The sequence below is a fragment of the Pyrgilauda ruficollis genome, unplaced genomic scaffold, assembly GCF_017590135.1.
Source record: "Pyrgilauda ruficollis isolate IOZ18807 unplaced genomic scaffold, ASM1759013v1 scaffold6, whole genome shotgun sequence".
In the NCBI taxonomy this organism is placed as follows: domain Eukaryota; kingdom Metazoa; phylum Chordata; class Aves; order Passeriformes; family Passeridae; genus Pyrgilauda; species Pyrgilauda ruficollis.
In genome coordinates this window covers 16,172,326-16,194,589 of record NW_024527710.1, presented here as the reverse complement: position 1 = coordinate 16,194,589, position 22,264 = coordinate 16,172,326, and the positions used below count along the sequence as shown (strand labels likewise).

The 22,264-nt window shown below is 43.8% G+C and overlaps 1 long non-coding RNA gene across 1 annotated transcript in view; it reads right to left on the bottom strand.

Moving 5' to 3' along the window:
* LOC121362135 overlaps window positions 1-22,264 on the bottom strand; it is a 107,593-nt gene that overhangs the window by 1,561 nt on the left and 83,768 nt on the right. Inside the window, exon 5 of the long non-coding RNA XR_005956455.1 lies at window positions 10,946-11,027. This is a non-coding gene — a long non-coding RNA (uncharacterized LOC121362135). The remainder of the gene's footprint in view (window positions 1-10,945; window positions 11,028-22,264) is intronic.

Below are 22,264 nucleotides of genomic sequence, written 5' to 3'. Positions count from 1 at the left end.
ACTGAACCTGGGCCAAACTTTGAAGCAAATCTGGGCCAGTTTACTGCCTCAGGAGGAAACCTGGTTTTTGCATGAATTAGATGTGAAAATAAGCAGAGCCTGACTGACATCTCCTCCAAATTCCAACTGTAAGGGTAAAACCCAGAGGGCATGAGCCTCAGGCATGACAAAAATGAGGAGGGGAAAATGAGGCTTCCTGTCTCCCCTGCAAGAGCCAGAGAGACACTTTACTCAGGACTTAGGCTAAATTGTTAATGATTTATACACTAATTAAGTAATGTTTATAGAATGGCTTACATATGTAAATGGCTGTAAAGATGCTTACGTTTTTCCTGCACTCTCCAATTAAACCAACTTTCATTACAGAGCAAAACAATTCCATCCTAACTTGTTACACCAGTTCTTTAGCCAGGCAGCTTTGCAGCCACTGCTCCCAGCTCAAACTGGGCTATTGTGTTTCTCTGAGGAAACTTCTGTGCTGGTTTGTAGTTGTTTTAATTCCATCACAGATCACATTCTGTTTAATGATAATTTGATTTTGCATTGCAAGACCCAGATGTACATTAGGAGGTCACAACCTTTCCATTTATCTCGTAAAGTAACTATTTTTTCCCCGAGTTCCATCAGGTTAAAACAGTTAGCAATTTTTCTCCTTGAAGTGTCCCTTCAGCTTGGCCAAGATATATAATAGATCAGTGTAGCTACAAATGCATTACAACATTAGTCATCAATTAGTTTTAAACCATCGTTGTAATATATCATTTATCCAGCTTGCTGTAGCACTATTGTGAACATTTAATTTTTTTAAAGGCATCTTGATTTTTTAACCTGACGGCTGCATCCCCCTTTTGTCTCCTGTACAGACATCTCCTTAAGGAACAATAAAAATTAGATTTGTTTGACCTGCACTCAGGGTTCGTTTAAGCGAGATGGATTTTAATTGCTCTGCCCAGTCTACCAGACAGCTTTTATGTAATATTCCAGACATTTACGCACTGTCTTTCCCCTGCTGTAAGCAGGTGTGTGTGCCCACAAATGCCTGTAAAGCAGCTCTTACAATTCATTTCGCATCTCTGACAATCCTCTGGGAAATTGCTTTCTCTGAGATACCGGTTGGCATCAAATTAAGGCCTCCAGTCATTGCCACTTCTTCCCTCCTAGCACCATGTCCTTTTGTCTTTAAGATTCAACTTCTTGTGTGGCTAATTCTAAAAGGACCTTGCTGAGGATCGTGTTCCTTGGGCTTGTGTTGTCATTACACAGCACAGGTGACTCACCCCTGAATCTCTCATAGTGAGAATGGCTACAGGGCCTTACCTGTCTCTCCCCAAATCCATGATGTTCTTGCAATAAGATCTACAACTGGAAGAGGTTTGGAGTGTAAGAGTTCTCAGTCTGGGAGCAGCAGGTCTGTGCCACAGTCGCTCAGTATCTTTTAGGATCTCTAACTTCAATTAGGAAGTCACCAAGGAAGTTTCACTGACTCAGAGCCCCAAACACCGCGGCTGCTCTGCCAGCTCTGAGTGGAGGCACAAGGAGCTCACATTTGCCCACGATGAACCTTATTTGCTCCAGCTGCCCCATCAAGGAGAGAAGAACCTCATGTGGAGAGTTCTCTCCCTGCTATCTCTCCCCTTCCACGGGTGATACAATCTGAAGATGATGTCCTCTGTTTTTCCTCTTCTCCCCATTCCTAAAAAGGAAGATTTGGCTGTCCCCTGAGTTACCAAATCAGCACAAAAAAATGGGCCTCCTAAGCAGTTCTTTGTGCCTACAGCTGATTCTGGTCTCCTCTCTGTTGGACACACACATGTACTTAATTCCCAGTTGTGCTGGATGCCTATTAAAAGAACAAATCTGCAAGTGAGGAGGGTCCCTTCTGCCGTGTCAATGGAAGTGAGATACGTAAATCTCCCGCGCGCTGAGGCGAATGAATGCTCAAAGTGCTTGGGAGAACAGCTGGGAAAGAGAAGAAGCAGTTTTTATTCTGCTGCAAAGTGTCACTGATCCAGCTCGCTAAGCTGATCCTCATGTGGCACATTGTGCCTGCTCCATGATTCTGCCTACTGCTTCCAGGGGGGTAATTCAGAGTGCTCAGCACTTCAGTCAGCACAAAAAAAGGCACAGACCTGCTTCTCCCACAGTGCTACAGCCAGCATGGTGCAGAGCAGCAAGGGAGCACTGAGGGGGAAGGGACAATTCCAGAATTACAGTCAGGGGCCCTGTGAGGGAGTGGAGGTGCAGATCATGGTGAACCACAGAGAAAGCTGGAGATCTGCCTGCCTTGCCAGCCTGGGAAGCCAGAAGAGGGTTTGGAATAATCTTCCTCCATGCCACTGCATTTCTCTCTTTTTATCTGCCAGTGGTAAATCCCAGTCCCTCAGGAATAATCCTGGAGTGAGACTGGTACGTGATGATGGGGGAATCACAAAACATTTAAAGAAAATGAAGGGTGCTGTAGGAGGCTGCAGAAGGAAATCCTGTTTTCTCTTCTTGAAACTGAGCAGAATTGCCCACTTGACAAAACAACTTCACAGCTCAAGGAATTCACCTTCCACCAGTCCTGCCTGGGCCAGTACCCCAGTGCCACTATAAACACATGGATGTCTTCCCTCTGGACAAGGGAGAGGAGCAGCAGAACGTGGTCAGTGTTAATTGTGGCATCAGTGGAAGAAACTCAGATGAGACATTCACTGAGAAGAGCCTTAGAAGACACCTACTTGATGCAGAATTTGTGAACACAGCAGTGACATCAGGAAAAGGGTTGGGAGGTCCAGCACTCTTACTTTACATGTGTATACATAATTCTTAATTTAATATTCTGTGTTTTTTTTCTCTGGGGCTTTTATATCCATCAGTAAGCCACACCAATATTTTTTACTTCCCTGACAGAAGCACTGAGAATCAGAACCCATTTATTTAGTACCAAACAAATGCAGAAATAAGAGCAGGCTGCAGCACTAGAATACACATTTGTAACCCTCTGAGGACCAGATGCAGCAGAGCTGGATCACTCAGCAGCTGTAATGTGCACTGAGAAGTCACATTTGTTCAAGAAAAGCCACATTACTTATGTTAATTGGATGTGTCCAGCTCATCCTGAGTCCACTTAAGCCTTGGCAAACCTCTAGCTCTGAGCATAACAAAGGTATTAATACTGATATTCCCTTATATTATCCCTTTTACATAACGACTCCCACCTTTGCAGCCTAGTACTTATTCTTTGGAACACAGAGAACTATTGACTCATATCTGGACTGGGTTGCCAAAGCCTCCTAAATTTAGAGATGTTTGGAACAAGAAAAGGAGTTTGGTTCAGGCCCATCCACAACAGCAAATTAAACACAAGTCATCATCTGTGCGAGCGACATTTTCGGCATGTCCAGAGCCTGGCGGGAGCTGACATTCCTTCTCCCAGAAAGATTTACAGAATTTGTGCATTGAAAAGCATTGAGGTAAACCCTGGTCTGAGGGCCAAGTGCATAAATTAGACCTGTCCCCTCCCTTCAGTAAATTACAGACGTACAGGCCCGGGGTTGGCTCACTGTGCTCTTGGCAACTCCAGCAACTCTGCGAGTGTGTGTTCACAGAAAGGGAGGCTGTGTCCTACTCACACATTTACATTTCATTTTCTGAGATTTTGGTGCAAGGAATATGTTGTACATCATTTCTTCCCTCCATTCACATCAGATCCTGGATTAAACAGACTGAGAGAAAAGAGTAATATTAAAATGTTGGCATGTGCTGCACTTTCTCAGCAGAAACTGTGTCGCCTGCACATCACTTTGGTTTAAATTATGTAGGTCAATGTTAGGTCAGCAAGAAGTGCTGGATTAGCATCTGCAGAGACTGAGGTCCTCTCCTCATTCACAGAACAAGTCCAGATCAAGAAACTGCATAAAAGCTTCATGCACAAAGCTGCCTTAGAAGACAGGACATTTCCTCAGGCCAACCAAGTGCTCACCTGTTCCTCCAGCCCTTGGTTTATATGGAAACCAAACTGGCCAGTTGGCAGTGACAAGGGTCTGACACTACCAAACTGCTTCTTCAAACTCTGTCAAGGCTTTTATGAGCTGCATATTTGCAGAAGTCCATGTACCTGTGAAATAACTGAATCACTGTCTTCCATGTGTCAAAATGATGCCATTTCTGGGCTGTTCCATCTTCCTCCCACAGACCTACCACGTTTTAGGTGGAATGCATGGCCTGAAAACCCAAATATGTGTGGCAGCTCAGACTGGCTCTAAAGAAGGGACACGGTGAATGGCACTAGGAACCCCACACAACATCCCAAAGGATGCAGTTCACTCCAGGCTTTCAGCCTCCTAAACTGGATTATCTGTGTGAACATTTTCTCAATGACCTGAAGAACCAGTAGAACCTTTCATTGAAGGCTGAAAGCCTCATGTAATCAGACAACATGAAAATTCAGGTTTCTAAAAAAAAAAAACCCAGTATTTTGAGCATATTGCAGGAACTGCTGCTACAAAGTTATGCAAATTCCAGATCTTCTGTTTCTGTAAATAAGAATTTTCCAGGGGAGAACATACAGAGGAGACAGTCGTGCCTGAACAGGGATTGGGAAATTCAGGCTCTAGTCCAGCTCCACTCAGACACTTCGGCTCACTGGCTTCCATTTTCCATGGTGAGACCAAAACAATGGTAATAAAAATCACAAAGAAAGCAATTGAAAAATATTTGCATAATTATTTAGCGTGTGTTTGCATGCTTTGCATGTTAAACAAGGGATTGTTCCTCATCCCACACTCTCAGGACAGATAGGGAAGTAGAAAGTGTGGAGCTGTGTGGGAACAAAACCTGATGTGTGTAGAAGTAAATTCAGTTCTGTAGGAAAACAAGCTGAAATATGTGTTTAAGACAGAGTAAATATTGAAAGATTCACAGCCTGGTGGAAAAAATCAGCGAGTTCACATGGGGAACAAAGGCTGTGACACAGAAGGAAGGATGGAAATAATTGTGGAAGAAGCTGATGAAAGGTGGACCAGGCTGGAAATACTGGTAGAGCTGAAATTGTGACAGGTGAGCAAAGAATGATGATGATGATGATGATTGATGATTGATGATGATGATGATGATGAATCCTTTTTCAGTTTGCAGTGATGGAACATGACTGCTGCTGACTCAGGGTGAAACCCAGACTGGGAGATTCCGCTGCTGCAGGGCAAGGGCCACCTCGGTTATCTGGGATCTCAGCCACTTCCAAAGCGCTGCTGAAGCCAAGCACCTGCCTGGGGAAGATATTGCCCCACAAGCCTTTGATATGGCACATTTAGCAGCAGGTTCAACCAGTAATTAATTGAACAAAGCATTCAAGGCAATGGGACAAACCCATGAAGGAATAAGGCTGAGTCACGTCCAGGAGTGGCACCCCTAAGCCAAGCCCATCCCAGAGCTGTTCCCTTTTCATCCATTCAGGCTCTGCCACAGATGGAGTTCTCCATCTGAATACCAAGCTCTCCCTCATCTGGGATAAATTTACCTTTATTTTCAGACACCCCTTTATGTGGACAGGCCAGATGAGGTTTGCAGAACACTCACCCAGGGAGATGGAAATATCAGCAGGAATTAACGGAGAGATGTCACCTTGGCAGATTTAACTTACTGTGTCCCCTCAGTGCTTTGCCAGCTTTCAGCTGAGGCTGGTTGTGATTTGGTAAACTAAACTGGGGAAAGGCTGATTTGAGAAGAAAAAATAGAGCTGAAGAGGAGCTGGGGGTTCCATACTCAAGGAAGTAAAATTATAATCCCCTATCAAAAGACAAATATGTGATACTCTGGCAGTAAAATTCATAAGAGCATCATGAGCTATAAATTTAAAAAAAAAAAAAAGACAAAGACATAAAGAAAAACAGAGTAATCCAGCCATGGGAGAATAGCAAGAAAAGCAGCTGGTTCAGATATTCATATTGACAAAACTCTGGCTGGATATCAAATATATCCCTTCCCACCCCGAAATCCTGTGGACTTCAAGGGAGCACAAACATCCCTTATCATTCTACATCATTAATTGCCAGTCCTACTCTGTCCAACTACCAGAGCACCGAGCTCTGAATGCAGATACAAGTGGTCCTTATCACCCTTTACCCCACAGTACAGTCCTGTGGGTTCATGTGGGGAGAAGCATGAGTTGCCATATGGAACATATCAGTCAAAGGAAAGCATTTTTATCTTACATAGAAGGCCATTCACGATCTCCCACTGGTGTTTGCCATAAAACCAAGACAAAGTGAGGTTTCAGCACTGTCTGGTCTCAGGGAATGTGGATGGATGTCCATCCAGTTTTACTGCAGTCTGGAATAGAATTTCTTCATGCAAGGGGCAAATTTAGCTGTCTGCAAATTCCAGAGATGTTTTCAGAAGAAGTGCAAGGTTGTGCTACCAAAGGAGAACATGAGCCAAAGATGTTCTATTATCCATATCCTATTAAAGGTCAGCCAGAGCTCTTACCTCAGTGCTATAATGTGACCAGAAACTTAATTGAAAATATACGAAAAGGTTATTAACAAAGAGATGAAACCATAGTAAATTTAATATGGCCCACAAAAGGACTCTTGCTAGAAAGAGAAGGTTACATAGATAGATAGATAGGCCTTTAATTAAGGTGTATTGCTGGGTTAAGTGTAAATTTTCCAAGCAAAAATGAAGATAGAAAACTGGTAATTGCTTCCAATTTATATTATAAAAATCAGTCATATTCATTTTAGTTCCTATGACAGCTCTAAGCTTCATTCACTTAATTGGAAGGGAGAATTCTTTGAGTAAAACATAAGGAATTGAGGAAAGAGACAGGCAGATTGCAAGAACTGAATGAACAGCACTTTAAATGAAATCATTAAAACCCCTTGTCCAAGATTCTCAGTAGATTCATATTTGCTGTCCTCAAGGGATATTTATTATCAAAGCTGAGTAGGAAAAGATTAGGAATTATATCAGAAAAAAAAAAATCTCTAATGGTTTCTTGAAAATTGAATCTGAAGAACTCCCTCTTTCTAGTGCTGTCATAATTTTTCCATGTCTCAAAGTTAGTGGTAGTAGAAACTCAAATATTTCTCTCACTGACGCCTCTTGCAGCTCTGGTGTCACACGGAACACAAAGGTGCACAAAGGTGCACAGGAATTACATTTACCTCAACCAAATTCTCACTTAGTTCATAACAGACTTGCAGGAGGGAGTACAGTCAAGGAGGACTTTGTTGTGAGTGTTCACACAACTCTCCTTGCATAAATCAGTCTCAGGGGAAAAAAAAAAACCTTTCTGAAGTGGTGAGTCCTTGTGGGTTTGGGAGTCAACCGATGGTGATTAGGAAACAATCCGTGGTGGCTGAGGTGGCAGATAAGAAGCAGAGATGTGAAGAGCTGACATTTAAAAGTAATAGTCCTGGAGCATACCAGTGATTCACAGGAGCAGATATCAGAATCACTTGATGACTACTGTTGAATAATAAGTCTACATCCCTTTCAAAGATTAAAAAAAAAAAAATCGTTGCCCTAACGAAGATTGATTTATGAGAAGGGTTTAGTTCTTTAGGATGAATATTCACAGAGCTCCATGAGTGTAACTGCTGGCTCTCCTTCCCCTGACAGAGCCCAACACAGGATGGGCTATGGATGTGAATTCTCCATATTCTCTGCTCCTGGACAGGGGATAGAATTCTGTAATTAGAATCAGCCAAGGTGCACGGAATTTTAGTCCCTCCATGCATAAATGAAAACAAGTGAATCACGAATACATTTGTGGTGAGGGCAGTGGGTTCTGCCACAGGCAAATGCATCAGCAGCACCATTACCAAGTCTTTTTGGGATCCATTTAAGCAACCACTTAAAAAGGGATCCATAGCAGAAAGTGGGGAAAGCTGAGGCAAAGGTACTAAATCTCTCCCTGTCAGAAGTCAAATGATGTTAGAGAAGTTACTCAATGGATGGTTTTGGTCTACATCTCTGGTTTCTGGAGGGAAGTGACAAAGGACACTGCTCCATCAATAGAAACAAGAGAAGGTTAAAAGGTACAGATGCCAATCATTCAGAAATATAAAATAATCATGCTGCAAAAGTAATTAACACCTTCAGTTTTCAAAGGGCTGAGGAAGCTTTAACTAATTAAACAGTAAGGTTAGAGTAATTGAAACTCAGATGTTAGGTTGCTAAGGGGAACAGAATAATAGACTGAATTAATTATCTTAGAGAATTCAAGACTAAAACACCAAAACATTCCTCTGTTTACTTGAAAGGAACGAGCTCTCAGCATGTCAAGAACATTGAAGGTAGCAACAATAAATTTTTATCTGTCAGCGGGAAGGGAAGATAGAGCTCCAGAACGCCCAGGGAGGATTAGGGAGAACAGTAGACAATTGACAGTGAAACACAGACAAAGCTGGTAACATAACCATAAATTTCTTGAGGAAATCCCTAAATCCACTGGTATTAAAGCATTTACAGGGACTTTTCAATTTCATGGCAGCCTCACTATCAGAGAGTTCAGTCATTTCTGTCAGTGGAAGCAGGCTCAGGTCTTCAAGTCAAAAAAGCTTTAGTGAGATTTTGAAGTTATTCCATGAAACAATTTCAGATGATTTCCCAAGATACAGCCAATAGCTACCAGTGAGCCTTAGCTGGGAATACAGAAACAAGTTTAAAAAAGGTAAGGTAGAGGATGAAAGTGAAGCTTTTCAGCTGCTGGGTAGGGAGCACACACTGTCAGGGTTCAATGATATCTTATCTCAAGAGCAAGGCTTTCTCCAACCTTTGCTTCGGCCTCTGAGCTACATATGCCAAAATTTATAATTGCACCTAGAACTGGATCATTGAAATGATTTTTTTTTTATCAATAAAAACCAAGGGATTTTCTATTTTCCTTAGCCCAAATTATGTCCATGATCTAACTGAAAGCACAGCTTCACACACAGCTGGACTGGCACCAAGAGAAGCCAGGAACCTGCAGCACAAGGGCAGAAATGAACTTCCAAGAGAAGAAGAATTTTGTTATAATGGCTTCAGTGCTTTGCTTTTGTTTCCAGCTGACATAAAATAATCTGCCTTCAGGAAAAGAGAAGTGAGATAACTTCCATTTTCCAAGGGGAAAATGGGCATCCAGGCAGTCATCACGAACCTGCTGAAATGTTGTGAGTTCACAGCTCACCTTCCCCTTCTCACTGAGACACACAGAGCAAGCACATCACTTTGACACTAAAATCAGTTCTTATAAACATTTGTTAAGAAACAAGCCCTGAAAAGAACTTTTCTGATATCTGAACAGACTAAGATGTGAAAACCCAGCAAAAACTGAAGAAATATAATGGAAACTCCCTTTGCTGCCAGTAAGAGCAGGGTTTAGATAAGCATAAGAAGGGAAAGGGGTTATTTCAGGGAACAAATATCCATGGATCTTGCCTAGAGGGGAAGACTCAGCCACTCTTAACTGGAAGTACCCCCAGTCGCAGCCTGTGCCAGTTCCTCCAACAAACTCAGAGCTGTTGTTGTTACACCACAGCTCTGTCAGGCAGTGGTTGTGACAGGACACAGCACGTGTAGGGAAATGCAGCTGTTAAGATGAACTCCTCACTGCATTTCCTGCACATGAGACCTCTCTAACTTGATCCTTTTGCCTGTTTGTCTGCTCTAACACAACCACGAAGCTCTGGATCCCAAAGCTCAGCCAGACCCAGGAATTACTGCTCACCCAGCTGGTCCAGGCACCATTTCTCAGCATCCCTGGCTCATCCCCTCTCCTGCCACCTCTGTATCTTTGTGCCTTTTCATGTGGATCTTTCATTTCTAAACCTCTGCTTCTTGCCATGAGCAGAGTCTTTACCAGCACGGTGGCACCTTCCCTGTCAGTGTTATAACAGGCTGGAAGGCAGGAGTGATTTACACAATCACCCCTGGGCTAAGAGGTAGCACCATGCAAGTGGTCTGAGCTCTCACGGGCAGTGCACAGAGCAGAATCCTGAGCTCATCCTGCCCCTGACACCAGCTCAGCCTCAGGCCAGTTCCACAGCCTGATCCCAGCCCTGCTGAAATCACCACAAAGGGCTGCTGGATGTAACAGCGCAGGATGAGCTCCTGCATCTCTCCTCTGCTGCTGTCTCAAGGTGTCTCTAGGGTGAAAACGTGTGAAGTGTTTTCAAAGATTTAAAGTACTACAGTTGTCATCCCACAATTCTTATTCATCCCTGATAATTTCTGCCTGTGGGAGTAGGCCCGTTGGCTCCATAGTCGTCATTATTTGTAACATTTCTTGTATTATTCACAACACATCTCCTTCTCTGACATACTTTTTTTAATTTTAGAAGTGGAACATTTTTAGCAGCAAGCTTTACATATTCAACAGATGCATGATATAATTAACCAAGAAATGTCGTAAGAAACACAAAGAAAATATTCTTCTCATTATATTCAATATTTAATTGCTCACAGTTATTCTCAAGTCAAACCTTTTGCTGCTCAGAGAGAGTTGTCACATATCACTTACATTGTTTCATGGGGGTTGTTTTTAGTGAGCCTAAGAGCTCTTTTTCTTAGTTTTAGAATTTTAATCTGTCATAATGAAAAAGGAAAATCACACCCTTGGTGAGGCTGTGGCATTAATTCTTTACCCCCAATTTTGCAAGTATCCTGTAGGGATTTTTTTTACTGCATCAAAGAACGATTTGCAAGTCTTGTCCCATATTGAATCTACTTGATGGACATTTCAGCAGCCCCATAATGATGCTAGGGTTTGCATCCTCAAAGAAAAGTAAAGTAGGTCTAGAACAGATAAGGGTTTGGCCAAGTTTGTCAAAGTTTAATTTTCTGATTGAGTGGCCCAATTGTTTTCCCTTCATTATCCTAAAAGTTGGAATTGCTTGTTCTCTCCTCTGCCATCCATTCTGTGCTGTTGTTACTACAGAATCAAGCAAATATTTTTTCCCCTAGGAAAGAGACTTACAGGACAGAGATTCCCAAGGTGGTCTGTAGAGTAGTTATCTCCTCTTTTTCTATTCCAAAAGGAGTGGTAATGAACCAAAAATCTGCAACAAAGGTATAAAGAAAAAAAAGTTTGCTAAGACGCTCTGAGTATATGGGCAGACTGGAACAAGGTTAAGTGAACCATTGCTGGCACCCACGGAATCACGGAATCTGTGATCCTATGGACCTGTGGTCCTTGGCACATGGCAGTGAATCAGTGCTAGCTTTATCTTACCTAACTTGAGCTGTCTAACATCAATAAACTGCCCTCTCCAGATTCTCTACATGTTTTGCTGAGTATTAGGAAGTGGTATTAGGAAGGAACATCAAAGGACAACTCATTTCAGCCCAGCAGAACAAAGAGAGAGGGATGAGTCAGCTGCTGGTGCTTGTCCCCTCTGCCGGCAGCTCAGAACCTGGGTGCCTTGTTGAGGCTGAATGCTTAACTTCACATGGCTGGAGCTAGGTGAAGTGAACCACACTCAGATTTGTATTCAACATCAAATCCTGCTGCTTCCCACAACCTGAATTATTTTAGTCATCAGGTGCCTTACTCACTGCCTTTTGCTGTTTTGTTCAAGAGCATTTATGGAGTAAAAAGCCTTTCCTAGAAATGAAAAGGAGAATGCTCCTTGCATTTCTAACTTTGCTTCTGGTAGTGCTCCTTGCAGGAGGGGGAGGTGTGGGTGTGGTGGGCTCTGTGTGTGTAAGAAGTGCCAATGATGCAGCAGCCAGGGAGGAGGAGATCTTTCCAAGAGCCTCCTGGCAAGCAGTTGGTCATCCAGGCATCAGGAGAACACTGAAAAGGGATGACTTGGCAGCCAGAGCTGTGCTGGTTGGTGCACCAGAATCAGCATTTTCTACAATGGAAGCAGATTTCCCAGTCCTAAGAAATCTCAGCAGCTGCTGGGGGTGTCTGATTCCCTCACAGACCACTGAAAATCTCCATGTTGGATTTTAAAGATGCAGCTAATGGATATCCTGGTGACTCAACATGAGTCAGTCCAATTAAGAACTGAATCAGGCTCTCCAAATATTCCCATGAAGCTCTTCCTCTGAAGACTTCAAAGTGCATTAGAGAGATTCAAAGTGCTAACGAGGATAATCCAATGATGATATCAATGCTGGCATGACACAGTGCCCATGTGACCAGGGACAAGTCCATTTAGAGACACACTTACTGCACACATTTAGCAGCCACACAGAGATTTGGACTGGAATATAATAAAGATTGCATCTTGACAATCTTCTCTGTGGAATTCTGTAAACTGGTTGTAAAATTTTATAGAAAAAGCATTCCACTAACTATGGTACTCTGGGGGCTTTCCTACAATAAATACCTGTCCTGCCTCCTTCTGGAACATAAACTGAGCTTTACTGCTCAGCCAGATATGTTGTGTGAACCATAAGGCCCCTGCAACAGTTTTCACAGAGGTTGTGTCTATACTGCAGATCCAGAAGGAGAAGGACACAGTTTAATCCACGATCTCCCAGGCTGTGTTAGAGCTGTGTGTCACTGTTAGAACCCTCCCTGACATGGCACTGGCCTGTCCCAGCTCTCCCAGATGATGCCTTGGAATACATCAAAGTCCAAGGACTGTTCCCTGTAGACTGTCTGGATGAGACCACCTGCTTGGGATGCAGGAATGGGGGGAAAGAGCTGAATCATGTGGATGTGAGTCACCATACTCTACTGTGTGTTTGGGTTATTTTATTTTCTGGCCATAGCCAGAGAGACCAGGGAATAAACGGCCACCCTTCCTGAGGCACTGAACTACTCTTCCTGAACAAGCTGCTCCCTGAAAAAAGTCCTTTGGTGAGAGTGTACAAAGAGAAAGCTGCTGGCTTCGGGCAGGCTTTGTCCCTTGCCATGGCTGAGCTGGGGACAGCCGTCTCCCGGGCTGCCTTCCAGCTGGATTCGGCACCGACTCATTCACTGCAAAAAGCAGAAAAAGAAACAGGAAAAAACGATAGGAGGTTTCCATGGCTACTGGACTGTTTACTTTCTTCTCACTGTTATCACAAATTTTGCCATCCAAACAAGCAACAGATGTTGTAAATAACGTTTGGGTTTGGTGAGGGTTCATTTTGGAAACGCCACGGGGAAAGGTACTGACCTGGAGCCCAAGGAAGTGGCACAAGCTCATCAGTGGGCAAAACATAAAGAAAGTACAGACATCCAGATTCCAAACACTGGGCTTGGAGCTCTACCTCAGTGCTATTTCCCAATGGCATTGAATTTCTAGATTTCATGTATTTTTTTTTGTGTGATGGTTGTTGAAAGTAAAAGGTCAGGAGTAACCTCACATCAGGTTTTCTGGAGAAATGGCAAAAACTTTGATTTTAATATTCTAGAACAATGAAGAAAGAGCAGAAATCAAAGCCATGTAATCAGTTCCTGTTATCATTGATGCTGGAGTGCAGAACAGGTTATCCTGTATTCATTTATGATGTATTCCAGAGTAACAGGTGGAAGTACAAGTAATGCCTCTTCTGTATGCCTGGTCAGCTTATCATTATTATTCGGATAACAAAATACAGCTTAAGTGGAAAAAAATCTCAACAATTTTCATTAACTACTAACCAGCCTTCTCCTTGCTTTCCTATGATTCTGTCATCCTATTTCCCTATTTCAGCTCCCCACCCTGGTCCACTTTTTGGAGCAATACCTGAATCCCACCTTTGCTACAGAGCCTTTTTCCTTCACTCCCCTCTTTCAGACAAGTTCATTTCTTTAACATACCAGCAGCATTTACTGAAAGGTTCTATAGAGAATTTCATAGCTCTGCCCAAATTTCCATCACGCTGTATAAGGACTTTGCTAAACCACAGTCTGAGTGCTGTTGATTCGGTTTTCTTGTAAATCAGACTTCTTATTCACAGTATAATAGATCAAAACCCCCAGAGAGTTTCCATAGATGTCTTTGCTGCCTAAACAGGCTGCACAAACCATGCACTACTCAACAGTTAATAATAAGCAGCTTCTTCCCCCAGCACTTGGTTTGAAAGGACTACAAGTTCTGAGTCATTGCACAGTTGATTTGAGCTTAACCCTAATAGCTCTGTTATGTCCTGGCTTATTCCTAAATCTTCTTGGAAGCAGGAGAGTGTCAACAATAAACACGTAAGGTTTAACACTCTTAGCACCAGGTAAACTGCTTTATCTCAATTTAAAATATCAGTAGCGTCCTTTCTACTGCATCACGGAGCTGTAAAGTAACGCCGGAGCAAAAGCATGTGCCTGCTGGTATATGCCTGAAGAGGTTCTGGGAATTAATTCTGCTTTGCAGAACTATTCCAGTTATTCATGTGACTCAGCGGCGGAGAGCGGGATCTTCCTGCACTCCAGGGTGACGTGCTGATTCAGGCTGGTTCAGCAGCCCGGCAGAGGAGGCACCTTATCAAAAGAAAAGCCCTCTTTGGGGACAGGCTCTCCCAGCAGCTGGGAAGGAAATTTCCGTTGCGCTCCCTGAGCTGCTCCGGTGGGGTGAGATTAGCGAGTTATTATTAGAGCTGGATGATTTTCTTTACTCTGGGTAAAAAGGGAATCATTCTTTTCAACCAAGAAATGATTTCTGGGTACTGCTGCTGTGATGTGTGTCCAGATGTGATCCCAGGGCTGAGGGCAGTGTCACAGGAGAGCAGTGCTCTGCACCTCTGCTTTCAGTCACACCTGCGGGGATTGCAGCCACACTCGGTATTCAAGTTTTATTTATAAATGTTTTAGAAAGGATTAATACCTGGCTGACTCTTGTTGCACACTCATTGCAGAGGGAACAGTAAATGGCAAGTTGTTTATCAGTACCCCCTAAACTTATTCAGCTTGGTAGGGAATGACTGATCAAGACATTCTGAATAGATTAACCCTTTATAAACCAATTGCAAATAGTCTCTGGGCCAACAGGCACACATCAGTCCCATTATCTGGTTGAATGCAGGCATCTGGGATGGGAGCCTGAGCATCTCATCCAGTCAGTCCACACTCTCTGTGGGCAATACAGTCAAAGGAGTGAGCTGAGTCCTCCAAAAAAAGTAAACATCCAAAGTAGGTCTGTCAAGAAGTAGCCAAAATATTTTAAGTGACCATCCCAGGATCTCACAAAACAAACTGTGGCACATCAAGACAATTCATATTTCCTAATTTCTGAGTTCTGAGTCCACCAGACCACAGCTGCCCTATAATCACATCATGATAGCTCTGCAGTTCTGCAGAGAAGCTGTGAATGCATTTAATCAAGGGTCTTAAATCTGCCAGCTCCACAAAAACAGACTTCCTTCAATATTGTCCACAATCCAGTATTTTTGTAGGAGCAGCCAGTGTAGCCAGACCAGCAACCACCCAAACATTACAGTACCCAGAAGTACCTGGAGAGGAGCAGGGGTTACATCCCACACCTGTACTGTGGTTTCACAGTTCACCCTGACACAAATAACAATTACAAAGTGTTTTTGAAACGTGTTGTACCAATTGGAATACCAAAGTATTGCTTCCTGTACTCACTGTTCCACCACAGCCTCCCTCCCCTGACCCACCTTACATCGGATTTTCTCTTGCAGGAGACATTATTTTCTGTCTGCTCTGCTGCTCACCTCTCCCACAACAAATAGTATGTGAAAAATATAAGGGAAGCAGTAGATTTAACCTCTCCAATGGATAAAGGAGCAAGTACAGCAGTATGTGATACATAAATGAATTTTTAAAAATCCATGTGCTGACACAGGCTCTAGATATATCAATTGATTGGAGCAGAAGAAGAGATAATATCAATAAAAGTGAAAACAGTGCTGTCCAAAATAGAAAGGAAAGGAGAAAAAATATCTCAAACTATCTCAGGATGTTTTTCTTTTTCACCCTGAAGACCTGGAAAGTTTCTTCAGGACGAGTCAGGCTATAGCTTCTAATGTAGGTACAGCCTCTTTTAATTTCCCCCAGTCCATAAAGCTGTAAATTCTTTCCAAAAACAGGACTTCAGCATTTTTATCTACATGAGAAACTTAACCAGCAGGTACTCAGAGGCATAAATCCATGTGGTATTTGAAGGTTAAAAAACAGAGGAAATGTGCAGCCTGGGAAAACTAGGGACTTTCCATTCCCGGTGTAATGAAACGACAGATTTAAAGTGCAGAGTGAGAAAAGTCACTGAAAGGAATTAGGCTTCAAGCTTCCTGAGACATACAGGCTTTGTTTTTCAAGGCTATTGATAAATCTATCAGTCTCCCGATTACTGTCCCCCTCGCCCCTTGGAAAACTCTGAAAAAGAGGAATTTGCTGCCTTAATTGGAAGGGAAAGCGTTCAGAGAATATCCACTGTAAGGTCCCTCTGAAGAAGGAAAGTCCCCGGAGGCAGAACAATAATTGGTTTTGACCTTCCGCACTTTAAGAGGCGTCGGTAAAGACGAGACTTAAACACGGCCTGACAACTGCGGCTTCCAATCAAACTCAGAAAGAGGCGGAAATTGGATAAGCAAATTCCTTTTTTGTTCGTGACCCCGGTCCCGCTCTCCTTTCCCCCTGCAGCATGACACATCACAATCTGTGCTGCGTGCCATAAATCAGCGGTGGGCCAGCCGGGCCCGTCCGCGGTCCATGGCCGTGCTGCGTGCGGCCTGCTCCGCGGGCGGGCGGCCATCGCGGGCCCGGGCCGGGCTCGCCGGGCCCGGCACAAAGCCCGGCTCGGAGGAAGGAAGCCGGGTGATTTCATTGCTGTTTTCAGCACGGTGTCAATTCCCTCTCTCTGGCTTTGGAAGGACTCTCCACAGCAGCGCTAGGAGCCGCTTGCCAATTTAAGGAAATTTGGTTTTGAATGCAGAAGCCCACAATCCTCATTCTGTCAGAAGCTGCAGCTGACAAAATGCTTTCCTTTTTGTACATCTGAGCTCATAGAGGACACTCTTTGTCATTCCCTGCCACCGCTCCGGGAAACGTAATGTTTCCTGTGTCACCTTCCGCATGGCAAGTGCATCTTGTCTGGGTGTCCCTGCGAGCTCCTGGCAGAGCTGCAGGCATCTCTGTGCTTCCCACAGCTTGTCCCTGCCTGTGCCTGTCACCCCTGCTCTTCCTGCCACACTCCTCAAGTTATTTGTTACCTGAAAACCCCACACAGAACTTAAAACTCCTCTTACTGCTTCAAGGACAGCTTAAGTTAATAAAGCCTCCAAGGCTGGCAGAGAAAAGTTTTCCTTACAATGGATCTGAATGTCAACATACAAATAAATGTCTTTAAAAACTAAAAGAGAAATGGCAAAGGCTCATCAAATAAACCCCATGAACTAATGGTGAGTTTTTCCACCAGCCACTTTGAGATGGTCACCACTGAAACCCGAGCCATGTAATTTGCAGATATGACTCACAAGAGCTGGAGGTCCAAAAGCAGTAAGAGCGAAGATTGGAGAGATATCAAGGCTTTGGAGACAAAAATCAGTTATTTTTAGGGTCTGATGAGACAGAGGTGAAAGTGTCAATAAAGTAAGTGTGATGTTCAGGCATTTTCACAAAGCTGAAGTAGTTTCAGTTTCTCCTGGAAAGGGGGTGAAAGCTGGGAATGGCTTTGTACAGATAGGGTTACATGAGTTACGAGCAGTAGGACTGTCCCAGAGTGCCAGCTCCATGTGCTTTGACCTTTCCTCAAGTTTTGGGAAAAGTTGCTTCTCAGACATGCCTCCTTCAGCTGAACCTAAGCCCTGTTTCCATGAGCCATGGCTCTCCCAGCCTCTTCGGTGTCATGACAGCTGGCTCCTGCTGAGTCTGTGGAAAGGACTCTGTCCCAGGAGAGCTGCCTGGCTCTTTTAGGCCAGGAGTGCCCAAAGATCCAGTGTGACATTCCGAGCCTGGCGGCCAAGCGGAATATCCCGACAGCCTCCAAAGCCACAGAGCAGCTGCTCAGCAACGCTGGCACTGTGAGCTGGCACCTCTCAGTGACCAGGGACATTGGGCCCCAGCTGAGTCCCACCACTGGTGTTTGGAAAGGCCAGATTTGGAGCACGCTTCAGAATTCCAGATCTCTGCCATTTGCATCCTCCAAGTCTTTGCTACCAAGATGCTTCCTCACCATGAGTTCTACCTTGTCTCATTCCTATCTAAAAAGTTTTGGTTAATTCACTTCGATTTGAGGAATTCTAGCAACAGACAGTTCCCCTTATTGCTCTGAATTTCATCCCACAGACTGAGATTTCTATGACTCCCTGCTCCCAGTTTTTCTCTCCTGTCCTTAGGAAGTATTACAGACTGTGAGCAGGAGAATGAATCCTTGTCTATAATGTTCAAGTTGTATGTAGACAAGGGGAATTACTAAAACTGGAACAGGCTCAGCACCAGCACTTTATGTAGGACAATATGTACCTCCTGAGCTGGGTGTCCTTGCTGAAGTGACACCTCTGCAGAGGAATGCTGACATTCCCAGGAATGTGTTGTGGTTGTGCAGAGGCTCCTGCAAAGACCCAGCAGGGCAGGTTAGCTGGGAGCATATTAAAAAAAAAAAAAATCTATAAATAACATTCTATAAACAAGGTTCCATAAAAAGACCTAAAAATACCAAAAGGGCATTTTTTTCAGTTGTTGGGATTTGTGAAGTGATTTTATTTATTTTTGTTCTGAATGGGAATGAATCTTTAACCCCAGATAAGAAAAGAGAAAAACCTAACATTCAAACTCCAAGGTGCTGTGTGGCTTTAATGCCCCAAGAAATCAAACTGTGCTGAGTTCCCATCACAGTGGCACAACCTATCCCAAATTTGTGGTCTAACCCATTATTAACTCTTTACAATCATCATCTGATACTTGCTCAGAGCTCAGAAAGGATGATGCTTGATTCCAAGAAGTCTCAATTTAAGCAGTAAGGAATACTTGCAACTTTTGTTTCTGCATTTTGTTTTTCATTTCGTGTTTTAACTTCCTCTGCTTAACATATCCTCTTTAACTTCCTCTGCACTTCATAGTGAACAACAGACTCCAGCCATTGATCTCAAAATGGTTCAAAAATATTCTCCCTGATTTCAGAAGACAAAGCAGAGTGGTACCACACTGAAGGAATTTATTTGAGCTCCCTGGGCAGGTCAGGAGCAGAAAGAGCCCAGTCTCTGCAAAGTCACAGTGACTCCTCCATCTGCTCCTATTTGCAATGCTATGAGTTGCAAGAAGGAAAGCCCACAATGGCAAGGGTGATATTAGGGCAGGGAATGAGCCAAAACAAGTGTCCTGAAGTCACTTCCTAACACGGGAGCAGGGGAGGGTTTTCTGTCAGAATCCTTTGGCTCTCCCCATTGAGGCTACCAAGGTTCTGTTAAGAAGAGGCCAGACAAGGACCCGAGACAGACAATTTTCACATTCTGTTCCAGTGCAAGGCTGCAGGAGGGAGCCCAGCAGAGCCTCCTGCTCCTGTCTGAGCCCTGAGTTCTCCGTGCTCAGCTGTTGTGGAAGACACGGGATCCCCTGGGCCGCGGCGCGTCCGCGAGTCACGCTGGAGACACGGCCGCTCTCCTGCCTTGGGGGCACTTTGCCTCACAGATCATTTTGGGTCACCACATTTGTTTTCAAGGTCTGTTGAACCCCTCAAATATACATTTTAAAGACCACCAAGGCAGAGGCTGCCGTGCTTTTGGTGGCATCTCTGTTGAATCACACTCTCCTTCGAGAGGATCAGCCGGCGCTCCCAGACATCCGTGCTATGGGAATGACACACCAGTCACACTGCTCACACCAACTGTGGCAGTAAACTCCAGTTCAACTTTGACATTTAGTTCCTGCACAGTGACTCATGGCTGCCCATGGTGCTCTGTTTAGGGATGCAAGACTCCAAAGCCAATGCAGGAAAAAATCAGCAAGCTACAGAAACAAGAAAGAGGCATTTGCTGAAATGAGGCACCTCATAATTTTTATATATTGCAGGGAAGAAACAATAGATGAGCCCAAGTGCCAGTTTCTGCTTCTTTTTGCAGTGAGAACTGGCCATTTATATTTAAAGTACTTTTCACTAAGTGTACTTTTACGTGGTGTTCTTTTGATAGTCTACCAGTCAATGGTGTCACCAAAACTGCTCAGTTTAATGAAACCATCATCTCTGGCAGTTTCCAGAGTTTTAGAAATAAATGGGACCACAAAGTTTGGAGTGCGTTGAATAAAACTGTAAAGAACACCACATGCATTGCTTATCATATTCATCCTGTTTGTAATCCTTGACTAATTTACAGCTCCTGAGAGCCTGAGGTCTCCCAGGGCAGGTGGAAGGTGACAGCAACCAGCACATTCTGTTTCCGAAGGAACACTGAAGAATGTGGGAGCAGGGCTCCGCTGTCATCCCAAGGAACCCACCTTAGACATCAACCACAGCTGATCCAGACACAACCAAGTCTCCTCTGGCTGTCCCTTCTAATTTTACTAGCAATGTTCTGCATCTATTTATGCAGCTGATGCAGAGAGAGCACTAGGAAAAATAGTAATTTTTAAATCCTAAATAACTTTCTATATATGGGTGTCTAGAATTACTTCACAAATGCTAATTATGAAAAACATGGATGTATGTAAGTTAACAACTAGAGATTGTTTTCTTAGGCTGAGAGAAGGCATTCTGGAGATGAAGTAACACAATTCAGCATTTCCTTAAAATCTGTACAAACACATCTTACAAGGATGTGCTCTTTTTCAGAGGCTGAAAACATGCTCCTTTGACATGTTTCATTTCCCAAGGTACAATTTCCTTGTACCTCCAACATCTCTGTGAAACCATGAACCCTACATTAGAGATGGAGCAGAGCTCTGAGGTCTGTGATGGCTTCATGAGCTGAAGAACAGCCCAGAGTGCCCAGATTTTCCATACATTTCCACCTATAGATATAAGATGCATTACCAAACTCCTGCAGCAGAAAATCTGTAAACAGCTAAATGAGGGCATACACACATCTGCTGCCTGGAAAATGTCCAAGGAAACACGCTCAGAAACCCAGCTCCTTTCCCTCACCTGCATCACAGAATTATTTATTTGCCTAACAGCAGTTTGAGGCAAGTAGTGCATTCAAAGGTTGGTTTAAGACTTATTGACAGTGCTGGGGGGAAGAAAATTGCAGTGGACGTCAGTAATCTGAGCATTTTTGGACCCAAGCAGTGCTCAGATTTAGGAACAGTGATGCTATTTCAAGGTTATGTTTGCTAATATTAGCAAGTAGTCAGACATACCAGAGTGCTGTTTTTATTTTTGTGTTGCTATTTTTCCTTAAAGTCAAAGTTTTGATTTAAGGCAAAATACAGCCATGGCAGCAGGAGTGACAGAAGTGATAGCATGTGATTCAGCCAAGTCATTTGGATTAGTGGGTTTTGGAACAAAGAGGTTTCAGTATACTTAATTTCCTTGTCTTAGATTTCTTAAGCTTGTTTCAAACCACTCAACCCTTAAAACCTCTCATGAGTCAGTGTTTCTAACCCAAGACACACAGCAGATATTCTGAATGTGCCTAAGTGGTTTAGGATCCCGTTAGGCTAGGGATGAATTTGTACTCCCTGAAAGGTGCAAAATAAAGAAATAAAGAAATAACTATTCTGAGTGGTTATCAATGCCTATAGATAATCATACACAGAATCTCAGACTGGTTTGGGTGGGAAGGGACCTCAAAACTCATCACATTCCATGGGCATGGGATCCATCCTTCCACTGTCCCAGATTGCTCCAAGTGATGCCTCTGATTTTGGTTTTTCTATTTTTCAGATTCTGAGCTGCTTTAGTGTGTGGGTCTGGGTTCACATCAGGGGATGGTGAGCTCTGCACAGAGCAGGGAGACAAAACAATTCCTGCTCCAGCTGGGCACCAAGGACAAATGATCCAAATCTCAGCCCAGGAGCACAAACCCCGTGGGCTGGAGAGAGAAAAACAAGCAGGATGGGAGTGCAGGGGCTGAGCTGGAATTGGACACTGAACTGCAATGTGCACATGGAGCAGAGCTGATCCCAGGGAGAGACCCCGGGAGCGCTCGTGCATTTTGGGACCATTTGGGTTCATCTTGGCTGCAGCCCTGGCTGGGCTCTTGTGCTGCCCAAGGTGGATCCATGGAGGAGATCCTTTTAATAAATCCCTACTTTATTCTTTAGCTCTGTCTAGTCTCTGTTCTGGGGCAGCCTTTACAGAGCATCACAAGCCCTGTCCAACCTCTCTTTGAACACTTCCAGAGATCCAGGGGCAGCCACAGCTTCTCTGGGCAACCTTTGTGTGGTGCCTGCAGTCAGGGATGACCTGCTGGTGACCAGCACCCTCAGTTAACACACACTGCTCCTCACACAGATTACATCACACAATCTGCATGTTGCTCATTTGCT